Source organism: Macaca nemestrina, chromosome 2 (genome assembly GCF_043159975.1).
Source record: "Macaca nemestrina isolate mMacNem1 chromosome 2, mMacNem.hap1, whole genome shotgun sequence".
NCBI classification, from domain to species: Eukaryota; Metazoa; Chordata; class Mammalia; order Primates; family Cercopithecidae; genus Macaca; species Macaca nemestrina.
In genome coordinates this window covers 104,500,326-104,514,285 of record NC_092126.1, presented here as the reverse complement: position 1 = coordinate 104,514,285, position 13,960 = coordinate 104,500,326, and the positions used below count along the sequence as shown (strand labels likewise).

The following is a 13,960-nucleotide window of genomic DNA, read 5'->3' as shown; positions in this document are numbered from 1 at the left end:
TTATTTGGTGACATGGTCTCACTCTGTCCCCAGGCTGAAGTGCAGTGGTGTGATCATAGCTCACTATAGCCTTGAACTTCTGGGCTCACGCTATCCTTCTGTCTCAGACTTCTGAATGGCTGGGACTACAGGTGTGTGCCACCATATCTGGCTAGTTTTGTTGTTGAGATGGAGTCTTGCTATATTGCTCAGGGAGGTCTCTAACTCTTGGGCTCAAGCAATCCTCCTGCCTCAGCCTCCCAACACTGGGATTATAGGTGTAAGCCACTGCCTTGCCTGCTTTTTTTTTTTTTTTTTTTTTTTTAATCTTGAGTCACTGAACTCTCATTGGCTGGACTATGTACTGACATTTGCACCTAGAACTAGTCTAACTCTTTTAGGGCTCCCTTAGTTCTCCTCAGCCCATTCACCATTCTTGCTCTGTATGAAACAACTTCTGTTGTTGGAATTTGAGAGAGTCCAGTGTATAGCATGTCTCTTCTCCGCCTGGATTCTGAATCATTGAGGCAGAACTAGAAAGCCTCTAGATTGACAATGGAAAATCAGCATCCTCACCAGCAAAGCTGATGGTGGAGAATGAAGGTTAGCTATGTGGCAACTGTGGATATCAAAATACCAAACTTCTGATTAGACAGACTTACCTCCCAAGCAGGCTTTGCTGAAACATTGCAGTCCTCCCCAGGTGGGGGCCAACCCTGCATTTGGGGAGCCGGGAAGAACGCAGGTCTCCTGCAGGCTGCCAGAGCCCGAAGACACGAGAACTTCTCAGTAGCTTCTTTCGACCTCATCCAATCAGGGAAGAGAGCAGGGTGGGTAGAGGTCATGGTTATGAAGCAGATAAAGCCCCTTCCCCAATAGTGCAAACCATGCCATAGCTACACAAACAACAGAGTCACTCTCCATAAGCACACCCTTTCTAACCCCACGTAACTCAACTCTGGCTGTCTTAAAGACCTATCATGAGTTCAGGGGTTGAAGGTCAATTGGTTGGTAGCTGCCTCGGGTTGTTCCTTGGACAGGGATTAGAGGGTGGAGAAAAGAACCTTGACAATCTGTTGCAACATTTTCCTGCACAAAGAAGCCTAGTAATGTGGTGATTAATGACAGGTGATTAAAACCTGGGTTCAAGTCCTGGCTTTTTTCCTAATTTTCTTATCTATAGCATGGAGATAATAATTATACTTACTGTTTTTTTTAAACATGAATTTAATGAAATAATTTCCAGCAAAGGCCTTAGCACAGTTCCTTGCACGTAGTAACTGCTTAATGAGTATTTGCTTTTATTATGTCCAGTGGAATGCCTTATGCTGAGATCTTCACACTTCTGTAGAGCACCTGCCACTCCATTTTCTTATTTGTTCAATGGCAATGTAATCAGTTCATGTCTAATCCTGAGCCTGGTGCTGGACACACAGTATCTGTGTGAATTAATTCCACCAGCAAGTGCCCTCCTGACTCAAAGCTGAGCTCTTTGTATTATACTAAGGGAATTAGTGTTTGGACGAGGGATAACAGTAGGGGATAATGTGAAGCTGCTGCTCAGTCATGGTGGGAGGAGAACCTGGGGCCTTGGAGGAAGAGAAGCATGGTTCTAGCTGGTCAGTGATGAGCATGAAAAGGGAGATGGAGGCAACCAAAGATAAGCTTCTCTGCTTTCCTACTTTTTTCCTTGCAGAGGGAACTTCTAGGATCCAGGAGCATCATGGACAGCCCCTGAGCTGGTCATTGTGTTGAGTGGCTGGCAAGACAATCTCTCTCTGTTTCTCTCATTCATTCTCCTTCCCTCCTGCCTTCACACTCTGCCTCCCTCTCTCTGACTCTCCCTTCCTGTCTCTGCCTTCCAAACTCCAGAACCTCCTGTCCTCTCTAATTATTAGGCTTCAGCCTTGGATCTGGCCCCTGCATTTTTCAGGCAATGAGAGCAAGCCCTGACTATGTTGTGACGTTCTTTTCGACAAAACTGCCTTTTAGGTAAATACTTTCTGGGCCAATCTCACTGAATTAACTTCTGGGTCATTTGAATTTCTTCTCCGGGAAATAATTATGGCCTTTGGGAAATGTAAAGTGTACAGCAGTCCTGTGAGCAGAGAGAAAATACCAGCCTCCCCCTCCCTATGCCACCTCCTTCCATTTCTATGTGACCCAGGGAATCAAATTAGCAGTGACTCCCATCTCAGGGACCCAGTGTTGCTTTGGATCTCTCTGGGGAAGTCCCTTAGGCACTCAAGGTAGCTCTGCACGTGAGGGAGATAATATTCTTGTTACTTTTCTATGTATGAGAGCAGTGACTTCCTTCCAGGCAGCTAAAATTTTTTGAAAAATAACATTCTGTATATTCCCTCACCAATTCTAGAAAGTGAAATAGAGAATTAAGTGGTGTCATTACCATGCCATAGCATTGGGAGGACCAACGTTTGCTTACAGTGCAAGGCAAGAATAAAAGCTCACAGAGCTGAATTTGGGAGTCAGTGGGGTTGCAGTGCGGGTAGCTGGGGGGGTTCAATTACGGTGAAACGTTGTAGTAGAAGAAGCCAACAGTGTCTTCTCTGGCCGGGGGATGCAGGAAGTTACCTTGGAAATGAGAATGGCTCCTTTTTGTCATTAAAATGTAAGATGAGAAGGCCACCACTGCCCTCAGGGAAGGGAGGACACCTGTTGTGCCTGAACAAAGCTGACTCTTCCTAATATCCCCTGGGAGGCAGAGCTGGAAGGAGGGATGGTGGGGAAGTTTGCAAGGGGCTTTGTATTAGTTTGCCAGGATGTCATACCAAAGTACCACAGACTGTGTGGCTAAAACCATAGAAATTATTTTTTTCACAGTTATGGAGGCTACAAGGTCAACATCAGGGTGCCAGCAGGGTTGGTTTCCTCTGAGGTCTTTTTCCTTGGCTTGCAGAGGCCATCCTCATCTCCCTGTGTCTTCACACGATCTTGCCTCTCTGCGTGTCTATGTCCTAATCTCCTTTTCTTATAAGGGAACCAGTCCTATTGGATTAGGGCCTACCCATATGACCTAATTTTACCTGAATTACCTTCTTGAAGGTCATATCTCCAAGCAGGGTCACACTCTGAGGCACTGGGGTTAGGACTTAAGCATGTGAATTTTACAGGGACGCTATTCAGCCCATATCATTAGGCTTCCTGGGATGGGAGGGAGGAAGATGGAAGTTGAGTGAGTGAAGAATAGAGGAGGGTGGAGGTGATGTGGCTGGTAGGGTACCCCTGTTGATGTTCTGAGGCATTAGGACCTCTCTGGCACACTGGACTATCCTGACTGAGGTTCCCTGGCCGGAGGACGCCAAGAAGCCCAAAGGTGAACACACCAGGGAGGTAGGAGGCCTGGGCTGGTGACCCGGGCTCACCAGCGGGGACTAGAGGCTGGTGTGTGGGGGTACAGGGAGTGGGGCAAGGGCTAGGGTCAAGGTAGGGAGGAGAGCTGTGGCTGGATGGTCTTCTAGCTATGCGTATGGAACTGGCTGAGCATGTGGATGTCAATCAAAAGAACTGCAACCCTGGATCCCAAGCTGGGGCAATACAGACTGTGTAGAGGCCTGTACAGGTAAGGTCTCTGCACACAGCTGGACCAGCTGCATATGACATTGGTTGTATCCTGCAGTCATGTGACTGTATTAGTACAGCGCTCCTGGAGTTGGGCTGCAGCTGGGCACTGTGGCTCTGACCCTAGAGGAGGAGCATTCATGCAAGTCTGAAGGACCTGTTCTCTTTCTTTCTCCTTCCTTCCTTCCTTCCTTCCTTCCTTCCTTCCTTCCTTCCTTCCTTCCTTCCTTCCTTCCTTCCTTCCTCCCTCCCTCCCTCCCTCCCTCCCTCTCTCTCTTTCTTTCTTTTTCTTTTTCTTTCTTTCTCTCTCTCTTTCTTTCTTCTTTCTCTCCTTCCTTCCTTCCTTCCTTCCTCCCTCCCTCCCTCTCTTTCTCTTTCTTTCTTTCTTTCTTTCTTTCTTTCTTTCTCTCACTCTCTCTCTTTCTTTCTTTCTCTTTCTTCTCTTTCTTTCTTCTTTCTTTCTTTCTTCTTTCTCTCCTTCCTTCCTTCCTCCCTCCCTTCCTTCCTTCCTTCCTTCCTTCCTTCCTTCCTTCCTTCCTTCCTTCCTTCCTTCCTTCCTTCCTTCCTTCCTTCTTTCCTTTCTTTCTTCTTTTTCTTTCTTTTTTTATTAGAGGTAGGGTCTTAGTCATCCAGGCTATAGTATAATACTGTGATCATAGCTCACTGCAGCCTCACACTCCTGGGCTCAAGGGATCCTCCTGCCTCAGTTTCCTGAGTAGCTAGGAATACAGGTGTGTGCTACCATGCCTGGCTATTTGTTTTTCTTTATTTTTGTAGAGACAGGGTCTCACTATGTTGCCCAGGCTGGTCTTGAACTCTTGGCTCCAAGCAAATCTCTTGCCTTGGCCTACTAAAGTGCTGGGATTACAAGTGTGAGCCACTGCACCCAGCCGCAGAACCCATTTTTAATGGTGACACGATGTGGTAGCCACAGAAACCATAATAGGAGTGGGAGCTGAGCAGATTCGTGTTTTCACTCTACCAGGCATTTGGAAGCAGGATTGACCTCCTAAGTCTGAGTAAGGCCCAGGAATATTGGGAGATGGGGTTAGAGAAAGGCCAAAGGAGGAATTTTATTTCCAGATAAGGTAGGACTTGAGTGATTAAAAAATAGAAGGAATATGACTGGTTTGTGCCGTAAGCTGGTTAAATGCATCATGCCAGTCATATTAAGATATCTTTGTAGAGAACAAACACTTTTCTGGAAGAGGATTTAAATACCTACTTTTGGAATTTTGGTTCAAAATTTGACCCATTATACCTCCAAAACTATTTCTGTTTTTTCAATAGGTTAGAGATCCATTTGCTAGCACTTTGATGGATGCTGAAACAGAAGTACGGGACTCAAGAAACTTATTAATGAAGAAGAAGAAGCCTGGGTTATTAAGTTAACCCTGTCCCATATACTAATTGGTTCCCTTCAGTAAGGAAATACTCTGTCTTAGGGTAGGTTTACCAGAAGCAGACCCTGAGACAGGCATCCATGTGAAACTGGTTTATTAAGGAGGTGCATCCAGAAGCAACCGAAGGGATGGGGAAGCAGGGCAGAGTGGGAAACGTCACGAGGTGATCCTAGGCAGAGTCCCAGCCTCTACCTGGTCCCACAGGGTGCTCTAGAAAGTGTCACACCTCAGAGTGTGTCCTGACTGCAGGCAGTGGAGCTGCGCTTTCATAATCCCCAAACAGTCATTCTTTGTTCAAGGGCCTCCAGGCACTTCTAGGTTTTTGCTCATGTGGGCAGAGTGCTGCAGTAGCCCTTAGACAGTCAGTCCTCTTAAGGGAGAGGCACATGTGGCTGTTAGAAGTGAAGCAACACAGCAGTTGGTGGCAGGGTGTGCAGAAAGGGTAAAAGGAAGGTCCTTGGGGTCTGCGCAGAGCTCCGTCCACTGTTCCACTTCACTGCTGAACAGCTGGCGTGCTATATATTGCCTCCTCTCCCCTGGATCTGTTTGAAGAGCTGATTCAGAGTGTAGCATGAATCTTGGGTCACAGCCATTGAGGCTGAGGGTGGCTCTTTGACTTACCAGCTTTGTGACCTTGGGCAGATGACTCTGACCTTCATTTTTCTCACTGGCAGGATGAGAATGATAATTCCTCCCTCACAGGGGGTTGTAAAGATAAAAGAGGCAGTGCCTGCTAAGCACCGGGTCCCTGCTTGGCCCACCACAGGGATGCGTGACATGCCCACTCCCTTTCCCTACTCCTCCCTCTCTCTTTTTAGGGAAGAACAAGTTTCGCCATGTCTGCTGAAAAGTCCCTGCAACCTGCTGACTTTGTTTATGCACCGTTCTGGTGAAGGTAACAATTTAGATGGCAAATTACACTTCCAGAGCCAAGGAGTTGGTGTATTAATTCCTGACTATTTACTGTGACAGGTTTAAAGCTCAATATCTCAAGGAGTGCTGGAGCTCCCACTCTGCTGCGTACAGAATTGCAAAGATGCTACACCTTGCTCCTTCCTGGCAGCATCGAGCAGTTCACAGAGCCACGAGTTTCCATCATCTCCTCCACTCTGAGGGTCTGGCAGCAAGATCCTGGGAGGACCCACAGCGCTGTCTGACCTTAACCTGTATCCTCTCCCAGGAGCCCAGGGTGAGCCACCAGCCCTAGGCTAGGGGAGCCCACCCTTTCCTTCTCAGGGAGCACAGGTAAGCCCCTCCTTAATGCTGTGTAGCTGTGTATCAGTTGACCATGGAGTGAAAGTGCCACCTGTCTCAGTCTGGTCACAAGGGCATGCAGCCCTGAGTTGACTTGGGAGGCAGCATTGATGAAGCCTTTGTCTCTCTCCTTCAATTCAGGCCTCGGGCAAGTGTCCATGTTGTGTGGTATTCTCCCCACACTGCAGGTTGGAATACTGAGGCTTGAATGAGCTCTCACAGCCAGTGAGAGATAGAATCCAATATTGAACTGATGTTTTTCTGACTCTCGAGTAGGAGACACCAGTCCGCATGCCTCTCCTTTTTCCTTGCCCTGCTGCCTGTAGGTCTGTGTGGAGAAAAGCAACCAAGGGTCCTTCCTACATCACATGAGGCTTTTCAGAGAGACTGGGGAACTCCACACATGCTTCATGCTTCCATTCCCCTGATAGATACCTTTTGCTATCCTCTGCCCCACCTCAGAAAATTAAATGATTATAGAGCAATCTGATGAGTGCATTTTATTCCTTGGGCACCATCTCAGAGGCTCACCCTGTCTCCTGAGCAGCATATTAAAGCTTTCCTTCCCAAGAAATTGCTTAGATTGAATGGAAGAATTTTCTTCCCAGAATTTCTCATTATGTGTAAAGTAGCACCTATGCCTGGGGGTTGTTGGGAGGTAGATGTGTTTAGGGGGGTGCCTGGTGCCTGGTGAGTCCTCAGTGACTGTACATGATTCTAGTCACTGTCAGCCTCCTCAGGTGGGGTGCTGTTTGTGTCTTCAATGAGCAGGAGGATGCACTTCACTTCAAATCTGAACTGAGTTGTGGAAAGGTAATTATGAAACACAGGTTCTCTGTGACAGGTGAGGCCAAAGAGGAATTGTTTCAGCAGCACTATCCAATAGAACCACACACTGTCCAACACACTAGCCACTAGGCACATGTGGCTATTGAGCACTTGAAGCCTGGGGAGTGCAAATAAGAACTCAAAATTTTAATTTTAATTCATTTAAATTTAGCTGCATGTGGCTAGTGGCTACTGATTTGAACAGCACAGATGTAGTCCTCATTTTTCAGTGACTGATGGAAGGTATAAGAACTTTAACCATAGCACATATAAATACTTGAACACGATTTATTGCTAGAATATACACCACAGTGAAGATAAGAAACATGGTAGTGGGGTAACAAAAGATTTGCTGCTCATTCCTTGGCGGTAACGTGCTAAGACAAACACTAATAACTAATTCCTGACTTCATGTTGGTAAAGGACTCCTGCAGAAGGACTATGGCAGTCACATCTATTTAAGTTAGGCTGGTGATGTTCTCAATCCCAAAGCGAAATGGGAGTGAGGGAATTTGGGCCCCTTTGAATCCAAATACTATAGGCAAGTTTCCATTAATGTTTCTCTTAGACACAGTCCAAACCATCCCTTAAAAATATACAATGTGCAATAAATGCCCTTACCTTTTAACTTAGTAACTCAATTTACAGGAATTTATACTGAAAAAATAACTCCCAAGTAAGGAAATAAAATTTTATGCACAAAGATGTTAATTATAGTGATACTTACATTGGTAGACCCTTGGAAACAAGCCACATGTTCATAAGAGAAGGGCTAAAGAACTACACAATTAAATATTGGAAACAAATCAAATGATTAAGAAGAAAATGGCTAAGAAATTATATGATATCAATGTAATAGAATATTCTGTAACCCTTAAAATCATGTTTATAAGGGTAAGTTTTTAAGAAGCAGAATTGTATATACAGAAAGTTCTCAAGTGTTTTAAAATGCATAGAAAAAAGACAAAATGAATGAGGTGTTCCAGTAGACTTCTGCCTCTGGAAAGATGCAGTAGAAATACTTTTACTTTTTCTCCCACTAAGCAAAGTAAAAACTCTGGACAGCATATATGAAACAAACACAAGAAGACTCTGAAAGATGGGGAAAAGCAGGCAGATCAGCTAGAGACCTCTGGACCCAACGAATGATTTGTTGGTGAGTTCTCTGGATGTTCTTTTTGTCTCATATATACCGAATTCCGAGCTGAAGAAGCTGGCAACCCAGAAACACCAATGGGTACAAATTTTAAAAAACCCCAACAAAAGCCCGATCTCTTCAGCTAAACGACCAGGAAGAAAGCGGACTATCAACACAGCACATTTTTAGATAATAACTCCTTTACTCCAGCCACCACAGAAAACGTGTCTCCCCATCCCAACTCACGCAAGCAAAGGCTGAATGGGGAGCATAGATTTCCACCTTCTTGAGACTGTAGTGAGGCATTTCAACGGCCCATCAGGGTGGTGTCAGAGAAGGCCAAATAGGGAGCTGGGACTTTCACCCCCATCAGACAGTAATGAGAACTTCCACCCCGGGAAAACAGAAGATTTAGATAAGAGATAGAGACTTACAGAAAGAAAGAGTCCAGGTTTCAATAGAAAATCACCTGTAATACCAAGAACCAGGACAATATCAACTGAATGAAAAAGGCAATCAATAGATGCCAACATAATCAACGCGTAGGGTGTAATAGACATTTACAGAACACTTCACCTGGACAGCAGAATACACATTCTTTTCAAGTGCACTTGGAACACAGACCAAGATGGACTCCATCCTGGGCCGTTGGAGCAAACCTCCACAAATGTCAAGGAACTGAAATCAGAAAGAGTGTGTTCACTGACCACACTGAAATCAAACTGGCAATCAGCAAACAGAAAGATAACCAAGAAATCTCCAAGTACCAGGAAACTAAACAATGCACTTCTAAATTACCTATGGGTTAAAGAGAAAGTCTCAGGGGGAAATAAAAAAAATGCATTGAACTGAATGAAAATGAAAATACAACATACCAACATGGTGGGACATAGCTGAAACAGTGCTGAAAAGGAAATTTCCAGCACTAAATGAATACATTTGAAAAGAGGAGAAGTCTCAAATCAATAATCTAGCTCCCATCTCAAGAACCTAGAAGAAGAAGAGCAAAATAAACTCAAAGCAAGCTGCAGGAAGAAAATAATAATGATAGAGCAGAAATCAATAAAATTTAAAACAATAGAAAAAATGAATAAAACAAAGAGATAATCCTTTGAAAAAAATCAATAAAATTGATACACCTCTAGCAAAATTGACAAAAAAGAAAGAGAGGAGACACAAATGACAATATCAGGAATGAAACAGGGAATATCACTACAGATCCTGAGGATATAAAAAAATAATAAGGGAATACTATAAGTAACTTTACACACAAACATTTGACAACTTAGAGGAAATGAACCTCTCTTTACAAACACAAACTATCACAACTCACTTAACATTAGGAGAAAAGGCCAATTTGAACAGCCTTTTAAGTCTTAAGAAAATTTGATTCATAATTTAAAAACTCTCAAAAAAGAAATCTCTAGGTCCAGATGTTTTCACCGGAGAAAGCTACCAAATATTTAAAGCAATTTTACACAAATTTCTTCCAGAAAATAGGAGAGGAGAGAATACTTCCTGATTCATTTTATGAGGCTAGTATTATCCTGATACCAAAATCAAAGACTTTACTAAAAAAAGAAAACTACTGATCAATATATCTCATGAGTATAAATGCAAAATCCTTAGCAAGTTATTAGCAAACAGAATTTAGTGATATATAAGAAAAATTTTATACCAGAATAAAATAAAGTTTATTCCAAGGATGCAAGGATGGTTCAATATTCAAAAATCATTCCATATAATCATCACATTAGTAAGCTAAAGAAGTAAATCACACAATCATATCAATTAATGCAGAAAAAACATTTGACAAAATTTAATATCCATTTATGATTAAAAACAACTCAGAAAACTTTTCTGAAATTAAAAGTAGCAATAGAGGAAACCTCTATTTTAATTTTTTTGAAATTAAAAGTAGCAATAGAGGAAACCTCCTCAACTCAAGAAACAGAACCTACAACATCCCCACAATTAACCTAATACTTACTAATGGACTGAATGTTTTACCCCTAAATTTAGGAAGAAGGTAAGTATGTCTGCTTTCACCACTCTAATTCCACATTGTGTTGGAATTTCTAGCCAGTAAAATAAAACAAGAAGAGGCAATAAAAGGCATTCAGGTAGAAAAGGAAAAAATGAAATGGTTCCTACTTGCAAATGACATTCCCAGGAAAATACAAAAAAAGAAAACCTCCTACAACTAAAAAGTAAGTTTATTGAGGCCACAGGATACAGAATAAATACACAAAAATTGATCGTATTTTTTTATACACTAGCAATAAACATGTGACCATTGAAATTAAAAGTACAATACCATTAGTAATTGCTCAGAAAAAAGTGAAATACTTAAATATAAGTTTAACAAAAACATACCAGACTAGGTAAAGCTAATGAAGTATGTAACACTTACATGCTGAAGACCACAAAACACTAACGAAATAAATCAAATAAAATCTAACTAAATAGAGAGACATACCACAGTCAGGAATCGGAAGACTCAACACAATAAAATTGTCAATTTTCCTTAAACTGATATAGGGGTTTAATAGATTTCCTATTAAAATCCCAGGATTTTTTTTGTAGATACAGATTATTCTAAAATGTGTATGAAAAGGCAAAGGAACTAAAATAGTTAAAATAATTTTGAAAAAGAAGAATAAAGTGGGAGGAATCCAATTCAAGACTTCTATTTCCTCAAATAAATTTTGTGTAGAATCCAGTTATAAGACTTACTATATAGCTACACTAATCAAGACGACATAGTAATAGTGGAACAAACCATATCAGTGGAACAGAACATAGGACCCAGAAATGGACCCACACAAATATGGCAAACTGATTTTTGACAAGGCATAAAAACGATTTAATGGAGCATAGATAGGCTTTTAAAAAAATAATACTGGAGCAACTGGACATTCATAGGCAAAATAATAATAATTAATCAAATTAACCATAACTTTAAGTCTCACACCTTATATAAAAATTAACTCAAAATGGATCATAAACTCAGTTGTAAACTGTAAAGCTATAAAACTTTTAGAAAAAGACATGGGAAACCTGGTTTGGTTTGGCTTTCTGGTCCTGCTCCTGACTAATATAGTGGATAATAATATCATTCTTGGCCAGAAGCAAGGTGTGGTTTTATGATGCTGCTGCTGGTTCTCTGGAGCCTTGTAAATGGTCTCTGAAGGCCTCCATAGGAGGCGTCTCAAAACATCTCCAGGAATGGCATCATCAGGGTGTAAGATGTATATGGGTTTACAGAGTAATGCTTTCGCCCAAAAGCATTACTTACTTTTGCTCAACACAATAAAAAAGTCAACTCTTTTTAAACTGATATATGGGATTAAAATATTTCCGATTAAATTCCCAGGATGCCCAAAAATGCTTTTTGCCCAAAAGCATTGCTCTGGAAAGCCACACACATCTTACACCCTGGTGATAAGCTTTTGGGTGACAGAGTTCATTTGGGTGTAGAAGTTCTATGATCTTAAAAACAAGAGAGCCTTTTTCTTGTATCATCCCAGTTTGAATAATTTCACATTTGGGGTGGTATTTGCCCCACAATTCTGACAGTCTCCGGTACTTTTACCCCTTAAAAGACCAGGTGGCAAGAAGGGTTTCCTAGGTGCTGTTCTTCCTGAGGATGAAAAGACCTCTCTCTATGGAGGCTTCCTGGATAACTCGATCCCTTCATGGCTAGTTCAGGTCAAGGGCTTGAGTGTCATTCTTTCTCTGCAGGTCTGATTCTCCCCTCTGTCAGCTGGAGTCACATGAAGCCCTTTTCTCTTCATGGATGGGGGCTCTTTGTTACATTCTCATAGACCCAGGAGGTGTCCAGGACAATTCTGTTCTCAGTCTAAAGGGAATTAAGAAGCTTCTCCTGAGCCCCAGGCTCTACTCTGGCCACTCTTTCATTCCTGCTGCTGAGGGACCCCTGCTTGTGCCCCAGATCTTCCAGTGTGGCTCTGCCTTGCCCTTGATCTTGCCTGTCCCTTTCTGTGTCCCCAGATACTGTTGTCTGGCTGCCAAAGCTGATTGAGAGCTGGGGCTTAGCTCCTGACTCCAGGCTTGCTGGTCCACTGCTGGGCTATCTTGCTTCTGAAATGTCCTGGCTGTCTGTGATTGCCTTACCCTGTGACTTCTTAGCCCACCTGATAGACACATACTACCATTCACCCCATTTTCCTCAGCCACCACTCAGAGTCGGTCAGGTGGCTCTGGGGTCCTTCAGGGGAAGCTGGATATGGCACACAACTCTGTGCCTTGGTGGGTCCTGGGGTGCAGCAGAGAGCTAACTTGCTTCCCACACCGAAGTACTAGGCTGCAGCGAGGTTTTATTCTAGCGGCATTCCAAGGAGGAGCAATTGGCTTCTTAGAAATTAGAATAGATCCAGGTATAGAACTGGACAGTGCTAGAGAACTGGACACTGGAGAACTGATAAGGAAATCTACTTAGGCTCTGTTTCTCACTCCAAGGACCAGACCAGATCTTGGAGGGTCTACTGGAACTGCAGATGCCCACAGGAAGCCCAGCTGATTCCAGGAACCCTAGGAGGCAGTATAGTTCTGGGGCCAGTAACAGTGGCTTTGGGGGCCGTAGGCAGAGTGTTCTGAGGCCCTGGGCCAAGCTCAGGGTCTGGGCCAGGCTGTTGGCATGCTGCTGTTTCTCTAGAGGAATTATGTCCTGCAGCCAGACCAGGTAAGGATGAAAGCCCTGTTTCTGCCACAACCTTGCCCCTGCCACGCGTTGGAACTTGTTCCAGGAAGGAGGCAGAGCCTGTGGAGTTGTACCTGAGTCTGAGTTGTACTGGAGGGCTTCCCGGGCCTGACAGAGCAGACCCAAGCTGTTTTCCTGCAGGAGGAAATCTAGTCCTGGGCCCCTAGCCCTGGTTCTCTAGCAATCCTACTGCATTCCCTAGAAGCCAAGGGAGCAGCTCTTCTGAAGCATGCTGCCCTAGGAGTTTCTGGCTGATTTCCAGGGACAAATTAAGAGAAAAAAATCTTTTGGGGGTAGGCTGAAAAGGAAAATTCCTATCTCTTTTCTTGAGGTTTCTATGTCAAATCCTGTTAAAATATGGAAAAGATTCTTAAGCTGGAAGGCCAGGAAGTCCTGTATCTACCCCACAATAAATCTACAGGAGGAGACTTTTAGAAATCAGAACAGCTAGTGACACTTTTGGAAGTGAGTGCTCAGAATTTGGTGTGCTTGATGACATACTGACAGGTGACTCAGTAATGTGACCTGCATCGTGGAAACTGCTGGTGCTGTGGACACTATCCTTTATCATGTGGACAGGGAAGTTGAACCAAACAGGCTAGTAAATAACTGTGACAGAGGAAAGTGAGGAGGAGCGGGCCTGAGGCTGGCCTTTCTGAATACAGAAGCTGGTGGGATTGGAGAGAGGAGAAAGAGAGGGAACCAGGGAATGAGGGAATGCAGAAGGGAATCAGTAGCCCAGGCAAGGATGGGGACATGGTGATGGGGGACATACTGGCCAGGTAGTATTTTTCAATTCTCCCAGTTTCTTGGATAAAAAAACTAGTTTTTAATGCTAAAAGGGGGTTTCCTCTGAATGATTTAGGGAAATTCTTACAGGTATAGTCTTTCTGGGGAGAGGTGCCAAGTGCAAACCCAATGTTATCTATAGGCACATGAGAAGCCAAGGCCAATGGAAAATGTGGTTTCAACCAACATTCATTGAAGGTCCACTTCACTCCAGGCACATTATGCAGGTTAATTTCTCGGATCATCTGTACTTGTGTCATCTAGCAC

At 43.4% G+C, this 13,960-nt stretch overlaps 1 long non-coding RNA gene across 1 annotated transcript in view; it reads left to right on the top strand.

The window, feature by feature from the left end:
* The first annotated feature begins 5,937 nt into the window (after positions 1 to 5,937).
* Positions 5,938 to 13,960, top strand: part of LOC105480255 (uncharacterized) — a 30,792-nt gene continuing 22,769 nt past the window's right edge. Inside the window, exon 1 of the long non-coding RNA XR_011619398.1 lies at positions 5,938 to 6,206. This is a non-coding gene — a long non-coding RNA (uncharacterized lncRNA). The remainder of the gene's footprint in view (positions 6,207 to 13,960) is intronic.